We start from the raw sequence: 23200 nt of genomic DNA on the forward strand, positions 1-23200 counted from the left end.
GGCTTTGAAGGATTCCACCTCAGTCTTGAGAAGTGCAAAGTTGGCTTTTGAGAAATTCTTTACCATGATTTCCTTGGCTTTGGGTGGGGACAGGATATGGATGTCCAGCGAAATTTGTTTATGGTCTGATCTTACCAGTGACGGGTTTACCTCTGGTGTGGAACATAGAGTCCCCATGTTGGTCAGCCACAGACCCTTTGTCTTTGCCTGGACCTCTGAGAAGTAGATTCCAAACAGTAGGGGTCCCAGGACAGAACACCACTATTGACAGGTCTGCTGTCGGAGGTGGAGACACCTATTTTGACCTTGTGGGTCCTATTGGTGAGGCAGCTGGACACCCACCTGATGAGACAGGGATTTACGCCAAGTTGTGTTAGCTTTTCGATGATGCCAGAGTGAGGGACCGTGTCAAAGGCTTTGGCCAAGTCAAGGTAAGCTGTATGTACTGACTTTCCCTCGTCCAGAGCCTTGGTGACAGTCTCAAAGTCAACTAGGTTCAACAGGCAAGATCTGCCCTTGACGAATCAAACTGGGTGGGGTCAAGTGCTTGGAGATTGCATATGTTCTTGTTTATGAGGTCCATAATAATACTCTCCATGGCGTTACAGATCAGACTTGTCAAGCTAATGGGGCGATGAGTCAGTAGTGGCACCACCTTTGTGCAAAGGGATGACATTGGCAGTTCTCCCCTCTGCTGGAATGAAGCCTGTACTTAGGTTATGGTTGAACAGGGTGCTCAATGGCGAGGCTAGTTCTTGCTGGAGATGGTGCAGAATACAGCCTGGGATACTATCACGTCCCATGGAAGCTGTGTTCTTTGCAGTGGATAGGACCTTTAACACTTGATCTATGGAGATGTGAGGTGCAGGACAAGTATTGGGGATGTTGAATGGGACTTTGGGGGGGGTAGGGGAGGTTAAGTTTGCACTGAACCTATCTGCTAGCAGGTTGGCTAAGTCAACAGGATCAGTACAAGTGGTACCGTTAACTAATTTGGAACAAATCTGGGCTTTACCATGGAGGTTCCTGACGTAACTGAAAAAGGGTTTGTGGTTAGCCTTTGTTTTGGAGGCTAGTTCCGATTCATAATTGGCTTTGGAGGTTTTCACTAGTGATCTAATTTGCTCGTTGAGGTGAAGGAGGGAAGTTTTTCCAATTGGGAATTTGTGCCTTGTTACCCTTGGACAACAGTTTCTTCCTTTTGTTGTAAAGCCTTTTGATAGAGGATGTCCACCAGATAGGTTTATATTTCCTTGAAGAGCAGGTTTTAGTTCTTTTGGGAATGGCTGAGTGCATGCAGTTGTACAGGTGTTTGTATACTGCACTGGTGCACTGTTCAGCATATTTGTCTGCATCCTCTGAGGCTGGCAGTGGTGTGATGCTACTGATACCCTCCCTTAAAAGGTTGTAGTCAGCTTTTGAGAAGTTTTTTAGCCTGGTCACAGCTGTTGGTGGGGCTTGGATGGGATGGGATAGACACTTCGAATGAGACAGACCGATGGTCTGATCTCACCAGGGAAGAACTTAATACGGGAGTGGTGCAGCAGTTACCCATGTTGGTAAGAACCAAGTCTAGAATGTTATATCCCCATTGTGGGGGATGAGACAAGCTGGTCTAGTGCGTTAAAATTGACCAAGTCACGAAATCGTTGGATGAGTGCATTAGAATAGGAATAGTTAACCCAGTCTATGGTGAGGTAGTTGGTCAGCAAGGATCAGGATGTTAGAGGGTACCTTGATAGAGTCAAGTAGGTCCAGGCAGGAGGAGTGGGTGTCCTGAGTCATGGAGGGGGGTCTACAGCTGGCTATAGTTTGGATGGGTGTCTTGCCAATTGTCAGTTGCACCTAGTGCATCATGCCGGCAAACCAGTCTGGAGGTGTGCTTGTCTTTAATGAAAATAGAAACTCTCCCACCCTTAGTCTTACCAACCTCATTTTGGGGTTGGAATGTGTGGAATGACGTATATCCTAGGAAGGCAGTGGTGCTCTCTGCAGCCTTGAACCAAGTTTCCGTGACTGCACAGGTGGCATCTTCCAGTGCAAGGAAAGCCTCCAGTGAGTGCATTTTCAGGTTAAGGCTCCTAGTGTTACGCATGACCTTCAATTTGCTTTCTGAAAGATCTTTTATGTTAGAAGATCTGTCTTTGGGACACTGCCTAAAAAAGGCACAATGGCCGATGCAAGAGCCTCGGCCAGAATCCTGAATCCCAAGGGTGACAAGTGGAGGCCATCTCTGGTAAAGCATAAAAGCCTGTCAACCATGTTAGACAGATACTGGCTCCACTTGGAATGATATCAGAAACTAAGCTAATTGTTGAAGTCAATTATTTTTTTTGGTATTGTGGTACCATTCTTGGTGAAGGTAGGATACTACTTACGGCTAGGGTCATACCTGCCTGTGACAGATACTCAGAGCTCAATCATGTCTCTCCTTATATAGCCCAGGAAGCTACATCTCAAGTCATTCACATCAACATGAACAATGACAAAGACATACTTGTACCTGTTGTGGAGAGACTCAAGTGCATGTGTGATGTGGCGGATTCTGGCATCTGACCGACAACTGACCATGATCATCTCCTTCTCAAGCCTGGTGAGGGGGACATATGTGTGTCTCATAATTGAGATGCCAATGACTAGTATGTTTGGTTTCTTGTTGTGCCTTATGGGCTGTGTCAGTTTATTATGCGTTATGGGCTGTGTTTATGAGACACTGGTGTGTTGTCTGCTGTCTGTGATGTGTTTGGTCTTGTGTGTGGAATGTTTGTGAGTTTGTTTTGGAGAGATCTGCTGTTTAGGTAAGTTTTTATTGAGGGCCTCTGCACAGGTGGATATGTGTTGTGCTTGGCTATGTGATGTGGGTGGTGTGGTGTTTGTGCTGGCAATCTCTTCTTTGTAAGGAGTACTGACTGTGGTGCATGGATTCTAGGTTACTGATATAGATGCATTTCTCACAAGTAGAAGAATTATGTGTTAGGATAAGAGGGTTGTCAGTGAAAATGAGGCAGTTGCTACACTGTCTCAGTATGCCCATGTCGACCAGGCTGGCAGGAGAAATTGATGGGAATCGCCCAGAAATAGTGTTCTGAAACTTGAATGCACTTATGGAGAGAGGGTTTTGTAAGGTTTGTCCACAAGAGTGTTGACCACAAAAACCTTCTTAAATGTAAAATAACTTGCCTGAAGCCCAAGTACTAAAACCAAAACTAAGAGGGTTAGAATAACAGACAAATTTAATCAGGCTGCTAACAAGCAGTAATAAATACTGCAGAACAAAAGCACTTCAACACTTGAGTTAGCAGCAAGGCAAAATAAGGTAATAAAGTAGGAAGAGCAAAATTACAGCAAAAGCAGCTGAATAAAGTGTAATTTTTGGTTTAGTGGAGAGGGAAGAAACAGAAGATAATTCAAGACTAAGAAACTAAGGGGGCTGGCCTTCCCAAATGCTGTTTCTGTACACAGTAGAATGAGCTGATGAGATGGGACTGGGAGGAGTGTCCAAATTCAAAGAAGAAAGGGGGGTAGTCCTTCCCAAATTATCACAATGTACTCAGTACAGTAAGCAAATGAGATGGGACTGGGAGGAATGTCCAAAATCAAATTTACAGCAGGGGCGGGCAATTCCAAAGCCAAGTTTAAGAATACAACAATGCTTAGGCAGGAGGATGGGGGAAAAATAAAATGCAGACATAGGGAAAAGCAATTTCAAGCAAATAAATAAATGCAGCTCAGTTTTGTTAACAATCACAGAAACAGATTAAGTGCAAAAAAATATATACTTATAGAAGCTTTCTGTATCCAGATGGCTATCAAATCAGTCACAGCCAAGCCACAAGGACAGCTAAGATACTGATACAAATGAAATGTAACTCGTTATACTAGTAGTATAAAGGAAGAGTCTCAGGGAATCAGATAACACAAAAAGTCGTGCTCACACCTTGGACAGGCTGGCTTCAACAGAAAGTAAATCAACCCAGACTATGAAACCAGCTGAACAGAATCCAGACAGTGCAGTACAATTCCATGCTTGAAAAGTTAAAAACCTTTGAAAATAATTTAATATCGACAAAAAAAATTAAAATTACTTCATGATTACAATGACTTTAAAGTTGGACATTTTTTTTTCAATGGCCAAAACAGCAGTACTGCAATTCGCCTATGAGAAGGGCAACATCTAGTGATGAAATAGAAGAAACTATTCAGGTATATCAAAATGTGATTTCTATCCATAATATAGGGCTTTTTAAGCAGCAACTGTAGGAACTGGAAGCAGACCATGCTTCTGTCCATGATGAAGAAACTGTTAGTGAGCTTGATTGTTTTAATAACTCTCAGGAAGGCAACAGTAAAACAAATAGAACTAGACGAAATGAAACAGCTAATTAAAATGCTTCCTTGAATGTTTCTTCAAGTAATTCATCTACTACTTCTCAACTAATAAAAGGAAATAGTGAGAATTTTTTAGGGAAATTGCTTCAGCTACCATTACAGGTTCAACAAACACCACTTGGCCACAGCAAAACCAGGAACATGAACCAGAGATCAAAATAAACTACAGAAGAACTGACACCGAGAACACAGATGGGCACAAAGACCTTCATGCAGGTAGGACCCACAACATGCAGTCACTTACAAAAGAAACAACTGATATAGGAATGACTGCATTGAATTTGTCTAGTGTTCAGTTTAGTAATGAAGAGCTCTCCCTACTTGATACAGATTTATCTTTTATCCTCTCTACAGAAGGTAATTTGAATGATGCCCTTACAGAGCTGACAGTGTGTGGAATCTTAATTTAAAATTGTTACATAAAAACATGCTTCATATAACTATATATAATGTAGTAGTATTTTTGTGCCCATCAATACACCTACAGGACACGCCTTTTATAACATGTGTGAAAAAAATAAGTTATGTACCTACCATAACGTTCCATGTTAGTTGTCTTCTTCTCGCCTTCTTTCATGCTGGTTGGGTTCGGAGCCGATCCTCGGCTCCAACTCGGCCATCTTCAATAGCTCGAGAGCTGTTTACTGGCTCAAGGCTACCCTATATCCCATGATGCCTGGCACTAGTTACCCAGATCTCATTTGAAAAAGCTATTCCAGACATAACTAAGGAAGAAGTCTGCCCTAGAAGCCCCCTGGGGCCTAACTGTGAAGCTATCTAAGCAGAAAAGGACAACAAGAGGAGGTTCAGCCAATGAAATCTGAAAAAAGAAGCTCCTCTCGATCCACTAGGATAGGGGGATGGAGGGTGGGACGCAAGAAAGAAGGCGAGAAGAAGACAACTAACATGGAACGTTATGGTAGGTACATAACTTCTTTATGTTAAGTTGTCTATCTCACTTTCATTCTTGCTGGTTGGGACAGCGTCCCTAGCACCTGCTATCCTGGGTGGCTCATTGGAACAGACTCTTCAGAACAGTGGAACCAAAATCAGCTCTGTTTCTGGAAATCATGTCCAGTTTATAATGAGAAATGAAGGTATGTGGGTTAGCCCACGTGGCAGCTGCACAGATAGATTCCATGCGCAACCTAGATTGAAAAGCCACCGAGGTGGCCAATGCCCTAGTAGAGTGTGCTTTTGGTTTGAAAGATAGTTCTTTGTTTCTCAGCTGGTAAATGAAAGAAATAATGTGAGACAACCACCTAGATAATGTTATCTTTGACACCGGAAGGCCCTGTCTGCCCTCAGCATAGGAAAGGAAGAGCTGGTCGGACTTCCTGATGTCCTTTGTCATATGCAAATAAAAAATGTAGTTTTCTGTGGACATCTAACTGGTGCAATTTATATTCTGCCTTATTGGTGTGATTAGGAAAGAACACAGGATGGTCTATGGGCTGATTTAAATTATCTTGTGAACAAACCTAAGGGAGGAAGGAAGGATTGGTCCTTAGAGCGACCCTATCGTTATGAAAAACTAAGTATGGAGGACGAATACATAGAGCTTGAAGCTCCGAAACACGTCTGGCAGAAGTAATGGCTACCAGGAAAAGAGTCTTCCAGGATAAAAACTTCATGGAGCAAGATGCTGCAGGTTCAAAAGGTGGCAAGATTAGGGAAGCTAGCACTAAATTTAGATCCCACGGAGGTTGGGGATCCCTGATTGGGGGCCTAAGCAGAGTGGTTCCTTTGAGGAAGGCTTTACACAGCTTATGAGACATAATGTTGTTAGAAGACAACCCAACATGAAAATTCGAAATGGCAGCTAACTGAACTCTGACTGTAGCGGAAGCAGAACCAGAATGAAAGAGTTCCGCTAAAAATTCCAAAATCTCGTGGACAGGGGCTGAAAAGGGATCTATGTTCTTAGCCTCTGCCCAGCAAGAAAAACGTTTCCACTTGCTAGAAATAGAAGTTATGTCCTTACCATAACGTTCCATGTGGAGTGTTCATCTCGCCTTTGTTCTTACACATGGGTTCGGAGCCGATCCTCGGCTCCGTGTCGGCCGCTTGCAAGCTCTGCATCGAGAAGAAGCTCGAGACAACCTAATACCCACAATCCCCCTCTGCCTTTACCTCAGATCTAGTTTGCAAGCAAACCAGCAGTCAGAGAGAGAAACACTCATGCCAATATCACATATGCACAGAAACTAAGAATCTATATATATATACATATATATATATATATATGTATACATGCCAACCATATATACAACAACTGCAATGCAGAAGCAGAATGCCCCAGACCAGGCACCAAACTGAACGTTCTTCCTAAGGGTGGGAGGGTGGGAATGTAAGAACAAAGGCGAGATGAACACTCCACATGGAACGTTATGGTAAGGACATAACTTCTATATGTGATAGTGTTCAATCTCGCCGTTTGTTCTTACACATGGGTAGCGTCCCTAGCTCCTTGTTCCTGAGGAACTCACGGAAGGACGTTCTTGAGCACAGTGGAACCAAAGGTTGCCCTGTCCCTAGAAACCTTGTATACCTTATAATGAGAAATGAATGTATGTGGTTTAGACCAAGTAGCAGCCGCACAAATAGCATCTAGTGGTAGGCGAGCTGCATGAGCCAGGGATGTAGACACTGACCTTGTGGAATGTCCTTTGGGTTTGTGCAAGAGTTTGATCTGTAGAATCATAGACATAGATGATACAATCAGTTAACCACTTAGAAAGAGTTCTTTTAGTAACCACTACTCCTTTTCTGTTATCAGCAAAGGCTACAAAAAGTTGATCAGATTTCCTGTGATCTTTTGTTCTATCCAAGTAAAACCTTAGTTGTCTGTGGACATCTAATTTGTGCAACATATACTCCATTTTATTGGAGTGATTTTTGAAGAAAGTGGGTAATTCAATGGACTAGTTAATATTGTTAATAGAACAAACTTTAGGAAGGAAGGATGAATTAGTGCGAAGAGAAACTCTGTCAGAGTGAAAGATCAAATAAGGGTGTTTAATGGAGAGAGCTTGAAGTTCAGATACTCGCCTAGCGGATGTAATGGCTACTAAAAAGAGAGTCTTCCACGACAAAAATTTTAATGGGCAAGAGGAGGCTGGTTCAAAGGGGGGCAGCATCAACTTAGATAATAATAAATTTAGACTCCAAGGTGACGTAGGAGATCTAATTGGTGGTCTAATATGAAAAGACCCTTTTAAAAAGGCTTTACAAAGTCTGTGGGCCATAACCGGAGCCCCACATTCTTCCACATGGAAATTAGAAATGGCAGCCAATTGAACTCTTAATGTGGCAGGAGAAGCACCCTGATGGAACAATTCTGTTAAAAACTCTAATATTTTATTCAAAGGAGCTATAACAGGGTCCACTTGCTGTGTATTTGCCCAGAATACAAAGCACTTCCATTTACTAGTATATGTTTTAGTAGTGGAAGCTTTATGAGAAGCCACTAATATATTTTGATCTGCAGGCGAAAGAAGATCAGACCTGGCTAAGTTGGGAATTGGAGCAGCCAAGCTGCTAGATGGAGGGACAAGAGCGAGGGGTGGGGAGCCCCTGACGAGTGAATCAATAGATCTGGCTCTGGGTCCAGGATCCAGGGTCCCCGAATGCAGTGTGTCATGAGGAAGGGGAACCAAATTTGACGAGACCAGAATGGGGCAATGAGGATTATTGTCCTGTGTAGGTTGTTGGCTTTCTGGAGAAACTTTGAGATCAGGGGGAAGGGAGGAAATGTGTACAGGAGACCCGGGGGCCAATCGTGAATCAGTGCGTCCCTGGGGACTTCCCTGGAGGGGTAATAGGGCAAAGTAGCTCCTGCATTTGGCGTTCATTGGAGACGCAAACAGATCGCAGGAAGGCTGGCCCCACGCGAAAAATCTTTTCGCAACTGACTGTTTAAGGGACCACTCGTGGGGAAACAGTATGGCTCTGCTCAGCCTGTCGGCTATGACGTTGGATGACCCGGGATGTGCGTTGCTATCAGAAAGCGACCCGTGGACTCCGCCCATTGCCAGATTCTCATGGCCTCTCTGCATAGCTGATAGGACTTGGTTCCCCCTTGCTTGTTTATGTACCAGACTACAGACATGTTGTCCGTCTGAACTGCAATAGTTCCCAGAGGAAGAAGGGGAGCAAAGTGTTGCAACGCTAGGAACACTGCCCTCAACTCTAGAACATTGATGTGCAGATTGTACTCTAAATTGGTCCATTCGCCTTGGACTGTCTGTCCCTGAAAGATGCCCCCCCACCCTATCAGGGAAGCGTCCGTGGTCACCGTAGCTGTCGGAGCGGGTAGCACAAATGGTCTCCCCTTGGAAAGGTTGCAAGTCTGAAGCCACCAGTCTAGGTGTGATTTGCACGTGTTCGTTATAAGAATCTCGTGTGTCAGAGGTAGTTGTTGGAACGACCATTGTGCGAACAGTAGCCACTGTAGGACTCTCATGTGCAGTCTTCCCAAGGGTATTGCAATAAGAGAAGCTGACATGAGTCCCAAAACCTTCAGTACCAGTTTTGCTGGGGATTTCCTGGACAAAAGAAGAAGACGTATGTGAGTCTGAAGTGAAAGTATCCTTTCTGGATGAAGTCTTAGAATTAACTGATGTGTATCTAATTCCGCTCCTATGAATAAGATACGCTGTGATGGCTGTAGTAAGGATTTTCCGAAGTTTACGGAAATTCTGAGGTGAACACACAGTTGAAGAGTGTAGTCTCTGGCCTGTACTAGTTGACGCTGGGTGGTGGCAGAAAGGAGCCAGTCGTCCAGATACGGAAACACCTGGAATCCTAGGCGTCTCAAGTGAGACGCTACCACTGCCATGCATTTGGTGAAGACCCTGGGGGCTGAGGTCAGACCAAAGGGCAGGGCTCGAAACTGAAAATGACTGGCACCCAGCCGGAAGCGCAAATGATCTCTGGATGCCCTGGCCATTTTGATGTGGTAGTATGCATCCTTCAGATCTATTGAGCACATCCAGTCGTCCTTCTGTAAGAATGGAAGGATCGATTGAAGCGTGACCATTCGGAACTTTTCTTTCTTGACGAAGGTATTGAGGTCGCTTAGGTCCAGAATGGGCCTCCAGTCCCCTGTTTTCTTTGGAACTAAAAAGAACCTTGAGTAAGTTCCGAATCCTCTTTGGTCCGCTGGGACTGGTTGGATGACTCTTTTTCTAGCAGCTTTGAAATTTCTATAGCTGCTGGCTCTCGCAGATGGGGCGGCACATCTGGGAGTCTTTTCTTTGGAATGGGATAGGATAGAAATGGTATATTGTAACCTCTGGTAACCACGCTTTTTACCCACTTGTCTGTAGTTATGTTTTGCCAGGCCTGAGGGTATAAAGCTAGCGACCCGACTGCCTCCAGAGCAGGACAGTCGGGCCTCCTCTCAGGAGTGCTGGAAAGGTTTACCAGGAGTGTATCCCTGTCACCTTGATTCTGCGGACCCCTCTGCCGCCAGGGCGGCATCTTCCACCTCTGCCCCTCCTCTGCCTCTAGAAGGGCATCACCCTGTGTGCCTGGGAAAGATCCTTGGGGTTTTCGAAACCACATTTTCCACCACGTTGCCCTTTGGGGTACGGTCTGGATGGGGTGGAAAAGCGGACTCCGACAGCAGACAGAGTCTTTCCCTCCTGCTCACACCGGGTAAGGGTCTCCTTTACTTTGGGGCCAAAAGAGTGGCACCGTCAAATGGCGCGTTAGTAAAGGCAGACTTGAAGGCTTCCGCGAATGAACATAAGCGCATCCAGGATTGTCTGAAGAGCAATCGCTGAAGCTGCTGCCCTACTCGAACCTTCGCCGCGTAAGAGATCAGCCTCATGGACGAGTTCACAATGGATGTAAGGGTATTAAGTTGCGCTGTCACTTTCTCTGAGCCAGCAGCATCTGTAGTACCCTGGAGGGTATCTCCCAACTCTTTGACTAGATCCCTCTGTAGTCGTGTAAAGTGGGTCAAGTAGTTCAGGGATCGCATGGAAAAAGCCGCTGAACTAAAAATGCGCTTCCCATACCTGTCCATAGTCCTAGAATCTTTATTAGGGGGATGGACAGATGAGGAAGATTCCGACATCTCCTTTTTCTTGGCCGCTGCCACCACCATAGCGTCCACTGGAACTCCTTTTGTTAAGTATGTCTTGTCCTGGGGTGCAGTGATATACTTATTAGGCTTCCTAGGGACTGGTTCCACTGTGTCAGGAGCCTCCCACGCCCTTCGAGCAATAAGTTCCATTAATTCATCGAAGGGCGGAGTAACCCAGGAGGAGGAAGGGCGAGCACCAAATGCCTTCAGCAATACTGACTCATCCTCAGAAGGGGGAAGGGACTGCCAGTCACCTCTCTGTTTCAGGATCTCCAAAATGTCAGAAAAAGAGACATCTTCTGAAGGTGACTTAGGGGACCCTTCTGACTCATCCAAGTCAGTATCGGATGTTAAAGATTCTTGTGGAGAATCTAAGTGTCTCCTCTTACACAATCTTTTCCTAGGGACTTCTTCGTGGGGAGCATCCGAAGAAGCCTCCGAGGAAGAGGGGGCACCCTCCAGGGGAGGCTGAGACACCGGTGCTCGACGCTTGGATGTAGCCGTGGGTGCAGAGGAGGATAACGACCCTTTATGGGGAGGAGAGGTTGCTTCTACTGATGTGGTTGTCTGGGTAGACAACACCTTCCTCATGAGATCGAAGGCCCCCGGGTCCCGAGTCGAAGAATCTCCCGGTTCAAGAAATGGGAAGAATCCCGAGACAGGCACGAAGGCATCGACCCTGAGGACGGAGCCGAATCGATCCGCCGAGGCCCGAGGGAAGAGTCGGAACCGAAACGTCGGTTCGACTCTCGGCCCCGGAACCAAGGACAGATCGCCGGCTCCGAGACTCGTACCGGATCCGACGGAGTCGAGGTGAGAGGAACAGACCGAGAAAAGGACGGTTCTGGACCCGAGGGCTCCACAATCAGTAAATCAACCTCTTCCGGCTCCAAAGACTGGACAGGTCTCGGAGGAGGAATGGATGGAGACAATGGGAGGCCTTCAAGTTTCAACACCAACTGGGTGGAAACCGAAATAAGTTTGGATAGGGCCGAATGCTCCAATAACTTCTGCACCACACGATCCACATCGACATCGGAGAGCTTAGAAGAAGAACGGGTCGAAGGAACCGAAGACGGAGCCGACCTCAATAGTGTCGAGGGAGGGAGCTCCATCACCGGTTCCATGACTCGAGGCTCGGGAACTGACAACAGTTGAACACTCGGCCCCGAAGTCTGTGGAACCGGTGATCTAACTTTACTCGAAGATCTCGGAGCCGATGACTTGGGCTCCGACGTCTTCGATTCCTTCGAGGATTTGGATGCCTGGTCTGAAGCATCCAGAGCCTCCTGAAAGGAAGGCTTTAATAACCCCCTGTCCATGAGTTTCCTGCGCCTATCTGTCATGACCCTCCCACTAAAAGAGTGACAAATTGAACAGTCCTCTTGTAAGTGGAGAGGGCCAAGGCAGTAGACACAGAAACTATGGCTGTCAGTAACTGACATTTTTTGGCCAGACTGGCAACGTTTAAAACCTGATTTAATTTTCTCAGACATCTTGAAGAAAAAACAGGTAAGAGAAAAAAGGTCAAGTCCAGTAGAGAGACAAATCCAGTAAAAAAGGTCGAATCCGATATATAAGTCAGTCCGGTTGTCAAAATCGAGTAAGGGGTGGAAGGCCCCGAAAAACTCTCACAAGTTAAATAATTATTTATTTATTTATTTTGTAGAGGCCGAAAAAAAAGCCAAGATACAGGCAAAAAAACACCTTTACAATAAAAAAAGACACATAAGCAAAAAAAAAACAAAATGTTACAAAGGTAAGCAAGAGTAATAATAAAAAGTAAAAGAGAAAAAACAGAGACAGACTATACACTGTAATAAATAAACTTTAACGGTACCGAGTATTTCTACCTACCACACACACATACACTATGTCACCAAATAGTAGTTTTAGAATAATTTTTTTCTCAAAAATAACAACAATAAAAGTTATTTCTTATCTGAAGTTGCTTGAGCTAGATCCCAGTGATGCGAACGCAGCAGAGGCAAACTAGATCTGAGGTAAAGGCAGAGGGGGATTGTGGGTATTAGGTTGTCTCGAGCTTCTTCTCGATGCAGAGCTTGCAAGCAGCCGACACGAACCCATGTGTAAGAACAAACGGCGAGATTGAACACTATCACATTAGGTTTTTCTAGTTGTGGATTTGTGCGATGAGATAATAATTTCCAGCACAGAGGAGGAAATATTAGGAAGCCTGGCTAAGGTTGGAAGTGGAGCAACCAAGCTGTGAGCTGGAGTGTTTGAAGGGATCGATGCAGTCTGCCCGATTGATAAATCAGTAGATCTGGAATAGGATCCAGAATCCAAGGCTGCTCGAGAAGGTAATGATGCAGGAATGGGAACCATATCTGTCGAGGCCAGTAAGGGGCAATGAGGATCATTCTGCAACCCAATGCAGTTGCTCTCTGTATGAGTTTGGGTATTAGAGGAAACGGAGGGAAAGCGTAGAGAAGTCCCTGAGGCCAATAGTGGACTACAGCATCTCTGGGGGAGTGGCCGGGAAGTGGAAGAAGGGAGAAGAAATTGCTGCACTTGCTGTTGAAAGGTGTGGCGAACAGGTCGCAGCAAGGCTGCCCCCATTTGCGAAAGATTTGTTCCGCAATTACCTGATTCAGAGACCACTCGTGAGGCATGAGAATTGCTCTGCTGAGCCTGTCTGCGATGACAATGGAACTCCCAGGGATGTGCGTTGCAATCAAAAAGTGTTGGGAAGAGATCGCCCACTGCCAGAGGCTGAGTGCTTCTCGACATAGAGGATAGGACCTGGTTCCGCCCTGCTTGTTGATGTACCACACCACTGACATATTGTCCATTTGAATTGCAATGGTCCCGGGTGGGAGAGAGTCCTGAAGGGCTTGCAACGTTAAAAGCATGGCTCTCATCTCCAAGACATTTATATGCAAATGGTACTCGTGAGGCTGCCAGGTGCCTTGGACTGTCCTGACCTGATAATGCCCTCCCCACCCTATCAGGGAGGCGTCCGTGGTCACTGTGGCGACTGGAGGGGATAGCATGAATGGTCTGCCCTGGGACACTGATGGGGAGACCATCCACCAAACGAGGTGCTTCTTGCATGCTTCTGTGATCATAATCTTGTGAGATATGGGAAGCTGTTGGAAGGACCACTGTGTGAATAGAAGCCACTGGAGGATTCTCATGTGAAAGCGGGCCAGGGGAACAAGAAGAATTGCTGATGCCATGGAACCCAGTGTTCGGAGGACAAACCTGAATCGTTCTGCATGTTAATAACATCTGTACTTGTTGGTGAATTAGTGATACCCTGTCTGGTGGAAGGTTCGCAAACATGTTCCTGGTATTTAGATTTGCGCCTATATAAGTGATATGCTGACAGGGCAACAATGCAGATTTTTCGAAATTTATTGTGATACTTAGCCTGGAACAAGTTTTGATAGTGTAGTCTCTGGCTTGCAGGAAGTGATGCCTGGTGGAAACAGTGAGGAGCCAGTCGTCTAGATATGGAAACATCTGGAATCCCTGATGCCTCAGGTGAGCCGTAACCACTGCCATGCATTTGGTGAACACCCTGGCGGCTAAGGTGAGACCAAAGGGCAGAGCTCTGAATTGATAGTGACTGGACCCCAGCCGGAGGTGAAGGAATCTTCTCGAGCGCCTGTGCATTTTGATATGGTAAAAATCACACAAAAACTGAAAACTAAGAAAACAACAAAGGATCCAACGCTGCAGTGAACAATCCAAACAGAAATATATGCCACAGGACAGTACTTTAATCGAAATAAAATGAAGCGCTTTTCGTCTGCTAAAATAAGCAGACTTCTTCAGACAATACTTCACAGTACACCAACTGCCTTTATAGTAATCAAATCCAAATTAACTTAATAATTACACCAATTAATCTATTAAGTACATAAGGAATTTAAAAACAGAACCTAAAAAATCTAAAAAAGCTAAACCCCACTAAGCTAACATGTATCACCTAGACAAATTTGTAATTTCGTTAATATTATTAAAACTACAGACATATATATATATATATATATATATATATATATATATATATATATATATATATATATATATATATATATATACACAAATAGTCTGATGTATTCTGTATTAATATAAATATAAATATAAATACAATAATTCTAAACAGCATTAAGTGATATTAAATAAATAAATTATACATTGACTAAACTAACAAAACATGTGTTCGAAGCTACTCTAGAGAATTTATAAATATTTCAAATGTATATATTATATGAAACAAGAAATAACAAAAATGACCTATCTTAAAAGGCTTCTAAATTTCAGCAAACTGCTGATGGAACAACTTTCATTTAATCCAGGCCATGCATAGGCATTAAGCCTAATTTGCCATCTTAGTTCTAACCCATCTAATAATAAGTTAAGGGGAGCCCCCCTCTTGTTTTCTGGTATTTGATCTATAACAGTAAATTTGAAAACATGGTCTTTAAACATTGTAATATGTTTAGCCAAGGCATTTTCTTGTTTCTCTTTACTAATGGCGTATTGGTGTTCATAAACACGTTTGCGTAATCTACGCTCAGTCTTCCCTACATAGAAACCTGTACATTTTGGCACTGAGCTAAGTAAACGACCATACGGGTGTTACAAGTCGATCTACAACGTATGTCAAAACGTTGATTATTAACTATGAATCTATTAGACTCATGAATATGTTTACACTGATTACAATTTTGACATTTGTACATCCCTGGACTCCTCGCAGGTTCACTCTCTTGTTCCAATAGGGACTTCAGGTTTTTACCTCTCCGAAAGGTTATTCCTGGTTTACTACCTATTTTACTAATGACTACATGGTTATTCCTAAAAATGTCCCAATTCTTCTTGATAATGTCAAAGATGTAGTAACTATTTACATTGTACGTTAAAATTAATCTAGTACTGTTGTCAGGAGTAGGAGAAGGTGCTAATACAGTTCCCTCAACCACTGGCATAGTAGTATTACTAGGCTCTCCATGCATATTTACCCTAAGAATAGGTTAATATGTACCCTTCAGTCTTTTGTTAGTTACCTCATCTATTAGGCTATTAAGTAATACTCTAGGGTACCCTCTATGTAAAAACATATCCATGAGTAAGTTACACTCATTAAGGAAGTCGTCATCTAAGCTCACCATACGAGCAGCCCTAACCAGCTGTCCCTTGACAACTGACCTCTTTTGGTAGCCTGGGTGACTGCTACTGTAATGTAGGAAAGAATTAGAGTGGGTTGGCTTTCTGTAAATACTGGCTACATATTTATTTAACTGGACATTTTTAACCAACCAAATATCCAAATATGCTATAGCACTTCTACTAAAATTTGAAGTAAAAGATAAAAATTTAGTAGAATTATTGAAATAATCAAGGATCAAGTTACTGTCTGATTCGTCCCCTTCAAGTAGAATAAAAATGTCATCCAAGTAACGCGTATAGTATTTAATTTTTTGCATAAGTTCAGGGTTATTGAATACATATTCTCTTTCCCAATGGGCCATTACTATCTTAGCCAAACTGGCCCCGCACGGTGAACCCATAGCCACTCCAGTTTTTTGTATGTAAAAGTTCTCACCCAACATGAAGAATGAACATTTTGATATGGTAGTACGCATCCTGAAGATCTATAGAGCACATCCAATTGTCCTGACCCAGGAAGGGTAGAATGGACTGTAGCGTGACCATCCGAAACTTTGTTCTTTGTACAGATCTGTTTAAACTGCTGAGATCCAGAATGGGTCTCCAGTCCCCTGTCTTTTTTGGCACCAAAAAGAACCTTGAGTAAGTCCCGGATCCGAGTTGGTCTGCCGGGACTTCTTGGATGACTCTTTTGTGTAGCAGCTTTGAAATCTCTACGGCTGCTTGTTCCCTTAGATTGGGTGGAACATCTGGAAGGGACTTGTTTGACGGTAACGGGGGTTGAGCAAAGGGAATGATATGATCGACTGTACCCACTTGTCTTGAGTTAGGTCTTGCCAGGCTTTGGGGTACAGTGAGGGCCTTCCCCTGACTGCCTCCAGAGGTGGGCAGCCGGGCAACCCTTCAAGGATCCTGAAAGGGCTTCTCAGAGAAGGATTCTCTGCTGCCCTGGTTCTGCGGACCCCCTCTGCCAAGAGGGCGGCGTCTATTATTGTTCCCTCCTCTGCCCCTGGAGGGGAACTCACCACGTGTGTCAGGCAAGGCTCCCTGGGATTTCCAGAACCACATCTTTCCACTCTTCTGACCCTTAGGGTATGGTCTAGAAGGAGTGGAAAAACGGACTTCCACAGCAGAGAGAGTCTTGCCTTCTTGTTCACACCTGGTTAGGGTGTCCTTCACCTGTGATCCAAAGAGAGAGGAACCATCAAGGGGGGGTATTGGTGAAAGACGCTCTGAAGGGCTCCGCAAAATTACATAGCCGCATCCATGCATGCCTCCTAAGGGCAACGCCTGTGCCTGCGGCTCTACTCGCACAATCGGCTGCATAAGAAATGAGTCTCATGGAGGAGTTAACAACTGAATTCAAAGTCGCCAGCTGGGAGCCCACCTTAACTTGAGCCCCCTCAGCTGATGGATCTTGGAGGGCATCTCCAAGCTCTTTAAGGAGATCCCTCTGAAGGTGGAATGGATGAAATGGCACAAATAATTTAGAGACCTCATGGAGAAGATCGCTGAAGCAAACATTCGCTTCCCATATCTGTCCATAGTCCTAGACTCCTTGTTAGGGGGATGGACAGATGAGGAAGTTTCTGCCAACTCCTTCTTTGTGGCTGCTGCTACCACCATGGCATCAACAGGTACGCCCTTAGTCAAAAACTGTTTGTCCTGAGGTGCAGTTATAAATTTAGCAGGTCTCCTGGGGGTTGGTTCCACTGTCTCTGGAGCTGACCACACCTTCTGAGCCACCACGGACATAAGTGGGTCGAAAGGCAGAGACACCCAGGAGGTGGAAGGTCGGGAACCAAACGCGTCCAGGAATACCGACTCATCCTCGGAAGGGGCTAGGGTATTCCAGTTCCTCCTCTGCCTAAGCATTTCCAAAATGTCTGAAAAGGAGACATCTTCAGAGGGGGATCTCGGGGACCCTTCCGAATCCTCTAAGTCAGTATCCGATGTGACAGACTCAGGGGAGTCAACATGCTTCCTCTTGCACTTCCTCTTACGAGGTGGCTCCTCTGAGTGATCAGGGGAGGCCTCGGAAGAGGAAGAAACACCCAAGGGGGTGCTCTGGAGCGCTGGTTCCCCACGCTTGGGGTCTGGAGGAGGGGCAGAGGCAGATGCAGGCACCATAGGGGGAGGAGCCGATGGGGTTGACCGTGGGATTGACTCGGGGGCCAGTACACTCCTCATGACCTCGAAGGTGCCCCCGCCCGGACGCAGAGAAGACTTCAGCTCCGAAGAAATCGGAATTCCTCTCTGCACCAAGGGGGATGGCTCCGAGGCTGATGGAGCCAAGCTCACCTGCGCTGAAACTCCGAGGGGGAGAACGGGGTCAGACAAGGGTCCGATGCCACTCACCCCCTCAGAGCCGACGACGGAGCCTCGGTGCCCAGATCCCTCCAAGGACAGTGCCATGAAAGGGATCGGAGCCGACAACGGAACCGAAGGAGAAGGTATCAGAGCTGACGGTTCCACGGGTCGAACCCCAACGAACTCCGGCTCCGAGCTCAAGAGAGGAGTCGGAGGAGGAATCTCTGCAGAAGTGGACAGAGCCGACACCTGACGAGGGGAGCTGGTCAAAATTTTCACTAGGGCCTGCGATTTCAGCAGCCTACTGACCACTCTCTCCAAGTCCTGATCGGAAAGCATAGAGGACCGAGAGGAGTGAAAGGACCTATGACTGTGCACCGATTGGAGCAGAGGTGACAGTGGAGCCGAGTGTATCGACTCCAAAGAGGGAGACCTAGATCTCTTTTGACTCCCAGACGGCTCCGAAGTACCTGTTGGAGCCGATTGGGAGGGAGGCACATCGGCTCCAGCCGGAGCCGAGGTGGATGGTGGAGTTTCACCCAGTGACAGCTCAGAACTGGGAGCTGAAGACTTAGGTGGCTTGGAGGATTTCACAGGCTGAGCCTTGGCCGGTGAATCCTGGGGCTTGAGCAAACCCCGGAGTATTAACTTATTTTTGCGCTCCTGCAGGACTCTTGGGCTAAAAGCATGACAAACCGAACAAGAGTCCTGCAGGTGCACCACGCCCAGACAATAGACACAAGAAGTGTGATCATCTGTCAGAGACATCTTCTGACAGCATGAGTCACACTTCTTGAATCCGGACACTTTAGAGTCCTTGGACATGTTTATATACACACACACCAAGATAAAACACTCACACACACCACAAGAAAAAACAAGTTAGCAGGTATAACTAATTACACTATACAGCTAACACACACTAAATAAGTCTACTACTACTAAAAATGTTTTTTTTTTTTAAACTAGAGAAAGACAAAAAGAGGGTTAGCCTCTAATTTAAATGGCTACCGCAAAGGGAAGGGAGGGGGAAGGGTGGGGAAAACTCTCTAGGTAAAATGAGTTTTCAGTAAAAAAACAGGAGGGATAGATACTATTTAAAGAATCTAGCTAGGGTAATAGTACAATTAAGGAATTAGGTACGTTGGGTTAAATTCTAGTGAAAATAGAAAAATACAAAAAAGTATACGAGCCTGAGGCAGTAAAACAACCTCGCAGTCTGAAGCGGCAAACGAGATCTGGGTAACTAGCGCCAGGCATCATGGTATATAGGGTAGCCTCGAGCCAGTAAACAGCTCTCGAGCTATTGAAGATGGCCGAGTCGGAGCCGAGGATTGGCTCCGAACCCAACCAGCAAGAATGAAGGCGAGATAGACAACTTAACATTGATACTTGTGATCTATTTTTTACTGGCAAAACTAAAAGTAAATATTATAATCTTAGTGCTGAACAAAGACAAGGTGTTACATAAGTTAATGAGAATGGAAAGTATTATAATAAAACAAGCAGATAAGGGTACAAAAACTGTTATTATGGGCACTAACAAGTATACTGAGTGGATGTAGTTATTATTGGATTATTCTGTCACATTTAAATGGATTAATTCAGCAGAAGTAAAATAGGTAATATTTAGAATTAAAGACTTTTTGTATGATTTATTGATGGATAAGTTATAGCAGAATTACAAAGTGTTCTATATGTGGCTAATCCAGTCATTACAGCAATTTATGGTTTACCCAAAATACATAAAAATATTGTGGTACCACCATTGAGAACATTAGTGTTTGGTGGCCAATGGGTAACCACCCACATATCTAAGTTTCTTGAAGAACAGCTTCATCCTTCCTTAATATATAGCAAGAGTCATATAAAAGAAGCAAATGACTTTTTGCTTCCATTATATGAATGGACACAAATAAAGTAATGAACATTGTGTTAGTCACAGTGGGCATAAAGTCTCTGTTCATGGTAATTTCTAATCAATTAGGTATTGAGTTCATGAGAGAATTTCTATGTAAACATAGTAATTTTTCTTCTGAGAAAACACAACTATGCTATTTAATGTTAGATATACTACTCAATAATAACATTTTTGTGTTTAATGAGGAGACATTTCATCAACAGTTGGGGGTAGCTATGAGTACCCCCCACTGTGAACAGTTACGCTAACATGGTTCTCGCTAGATGGGAAGATATCCATGTTTATGGTACTGATACAGAATATTTGAATAGTAATGTAGTAAAAGATTCATGGATGATATCTTTCTTATTTGAGCTGGAAATTTGGATTCATTACATCAGTATGTTGCTATATAACTGCGGTAGTGGTGCTGCGGCAGCGTTGTCGCCTCACAGCAAGACGTTGTCACATTAGATTCTCAGCTAGAGCGTCTTCTGTGTGGAGGCATGCATGAATGAGCGTGCCTTCGTTGAAGGTTGTGCGTCAGGGCTGGTAACTCGGCGCATAAAAATCCACTACCAAACATTAGCGGACCGGAGTTCCACTCTGGTGACCCCTAACCAGGATAAGCCGAAAGAAACAACATCAGTATGTTGCTGATTTACAAGGCACTACAGATTTTTTATGCTTTGATGCTAGCTCGACAGACAAAATTAGCTTTTAGACATTGATGTATCTTTCAGCAATGGTTGTTTTAATATGCACATTTACAAAAAAATGTTTAATTAACACAATATGTTCATTATGATAATATGTATCCTAGATTTATTTATAATAGTGTTGTTCGTAGTCAATTCCTGAGGGCTAGGAGGCTAAATACAGAAGGTGATGGTTTTATGCAAGAGACAGATAGTATGACATCAGACTTTATAACTATACCTGCAGTCCACATCCACTGGGCTGTGGGTCATTTGGTACTGAGCCATCAGGTATGGAGTGAAACGAAAACGTGAATGTGTGCATGAGTGCGTTTATGTGTCTGCGTGTGTGAGTGAATGCATGCATGAAAGTAGAACAGTGTGTGCAGGTGTGTGTGTGTGTGTGTGTGTGTGTGTGTGTGTGTGTGTGTGTGTGTGTGTGTGTGCGTGTGTGTGTGTGTGTGCTTTAAGTCTGCATGTGAGAGTGAATGTGTTCATGAAACCAAAAGTGACTGTGTGTGAGATCGGGAGAGAGTAAGAGCGATGTGTGAGTGAATGCTGGTATGAATGAGGAAGTGACTGTGTGTGTGAGAGATCGGGAGAGTCAGAGCGATGTGTGAGTGAATGCAGGTATGAATGAGGACATGACTGTGTTTGTGAGAAATCAGGAGAGAGAGTGAGAGCGATGTGTAAGTGAATGCAGGTATGAATGAGGAAGTGACTGTGTGTGTGTGTGAGATCGGGAGAGAGTGAGAGAGATGTGCGAGTGAATGCAGGTATGAATAAGGAAGTGACTGTGTGTGTATGTGTGTTTCTATCTGCGTGTGTGAGTTCACTTCCTGGAGTTGTCTGGTATCATCCTTTCACTGGATTTTTATATTTAACAGAAATAATGTTTGTAATTCGCTATACCTTGAATTTGGTATTCTGAAGTGTGCTTTGTATACTGTCTTCCTGAAAGGGTTTTTACAAAAGAAAGCCATAGTGTTTGTTAAATATTGTGTTGTTTTGGAGTTGCTGATTTTTTGGAAGTGTCTAAGTTTTATGATAATGCAGAGACATCTCAGTAAACATGGGTGGCAGGAGCCATTCTCTCTGTGTAGCTTGTTTGTGTCTTTAATTTTCTAGTTATTTTATGTTGTTTATCAGCCGGAGTTGACAGTAGTATCTGGTTAATTCCAAATATATGTGTGGCTATACTGCTTATTTCAGTGTGTCTTTGATGACTTCTATAGTCTGTGGTGCAGTGGTTGTGCATAGGCATGTCTTGCCATGTGAATAAGAAACTTGGCTGAGAAAGAAGATCAACTACCACAGTGAATGCCTCCATTAAATCAGAAGAGACTGTGTGTGTGTGTGTGTGTGTGTGTGTGTGTGTGTGTGTGTGTGTGTGTGTGTGTGTGTGTGTGTGTGTGTGTGTGTGAGTGTGTGAGTGAGTGAGTGATGAGTGAGAGTAACCCCTGGCAGAGGTAGCAGCACCTCTCGACCATACCACTCAACCTCTCACACAATAGATCTGGACAGATCAACCGCTTGGATCAAGAAATCTGGACAAAGCCAAAAATAAAGGGGGGACAAAGGCCCAAAAATAGGGACACTTAAGTACTGCTCTTATAAACTTAGAAAGTAGATAGAAATACAGGTTTTGCATTAGCATGAATTTTCTGAAGGGTATGAAGTATGAAACTGAACTTTTATGACTTGAAACCTCAATGGTCTGCCAGTGATTTGCCAGAAAACAATTTTATGAAAAACAGATCAAAATATGAGGCAAAAATCTGGACAATCTGTGAAAATTTCTACAGTTGAGAGGTATGCTGGGCAGAGCCAAACAGGGACAGATTTTAAATATTGCTGTTATAAACTTAGAAGTCAATAAGGTTACCATTACGTTTATTTACCTCTTAACCATAGTAGATCTGTGTTATGCTGTTAAGCAGAATGTACACTAATTTTGTTTTAGTAATTACTGCCAATTATCTTTTTATTGTACTTTGGAGCTTTTCTCCTCAGGTCTCGGCTGAAAATGGACTAGTCCAGTCAGGCCTCCCCGTTAAATATCAAATAAATAAAAAACACTTGCAGATCACTAAAGCCAATAACTCTGCTGGTGAAGCACTATTCTCTTGCGCCATAGCCAAATTATGGAACTCCCTCCCACCCACAATTACCTCCATACCATCATGCACCCACTTCAAAACTTTACTAAAAGCGCACCTAAAAATATGCTGGCTATGCCCTTGCAATTCCCACTCTAATATCACCCATCCCATCCAACCACTACCTTTCTTTCCACTCCGCTAACTACCTTGATTATAGCAAGCTCAGATGCTCATAAGCCTAGTACTTATTATACAGCATGAACTTCTTATTGTAACATTTGTTAATGTCTGTTATGTACTTCACAGGTAAAGATTCTAGTTGTATACTGATGTACTATGTTCTTCATCTGTAAATATGTTGTAAGTAATTGCTATGTAAATTGTTAATCGCTATGTAATCCAGTGTAACTACTGCCTGTTTATTTTAACTGTGGAGCTTTTCTCCCCAGGCCTCTGCTGAAAATGGACCTACGTCCAGTCAGACACTCCCGGTCAACAAATATAAATAAATAAAAATAAATAAATAAATATTATGCACTTTATTATGTGCACACGATGGCCA

At 44.1% G+C, this 23200-nt stretch overlaps 1 protein-coding gene across 3 annotated transcripts in view; it reads right to left on the reverse strand.

Annotated features, from left to right (window-relative positions):
- Positions 1-23200, reverse strand: part of STAT4 (signal transducer and activator of transcription 4) — a 3571511-nt gene that overhangs the window by 2663334 nt on the left and 884977 nt on the right. The gene's annotated exons all lie outside the window — the stretch shown is intronic.

The sequence above is a fragment of the Protopterus annectens genome, chromosome 6.part0, assembly GCF_019279795.1.
Source record: "Protopterus annectens isolate FY-2018-M chromosome 6.part0, PAN1.0, whole genome shotgun sequence".
Classification (NCBI taxonomy): Eukaryota; Metazoa; Chordata; order Ceratodontiformes; family Protopteridae; genus Protopterus; species Protopterus annectens.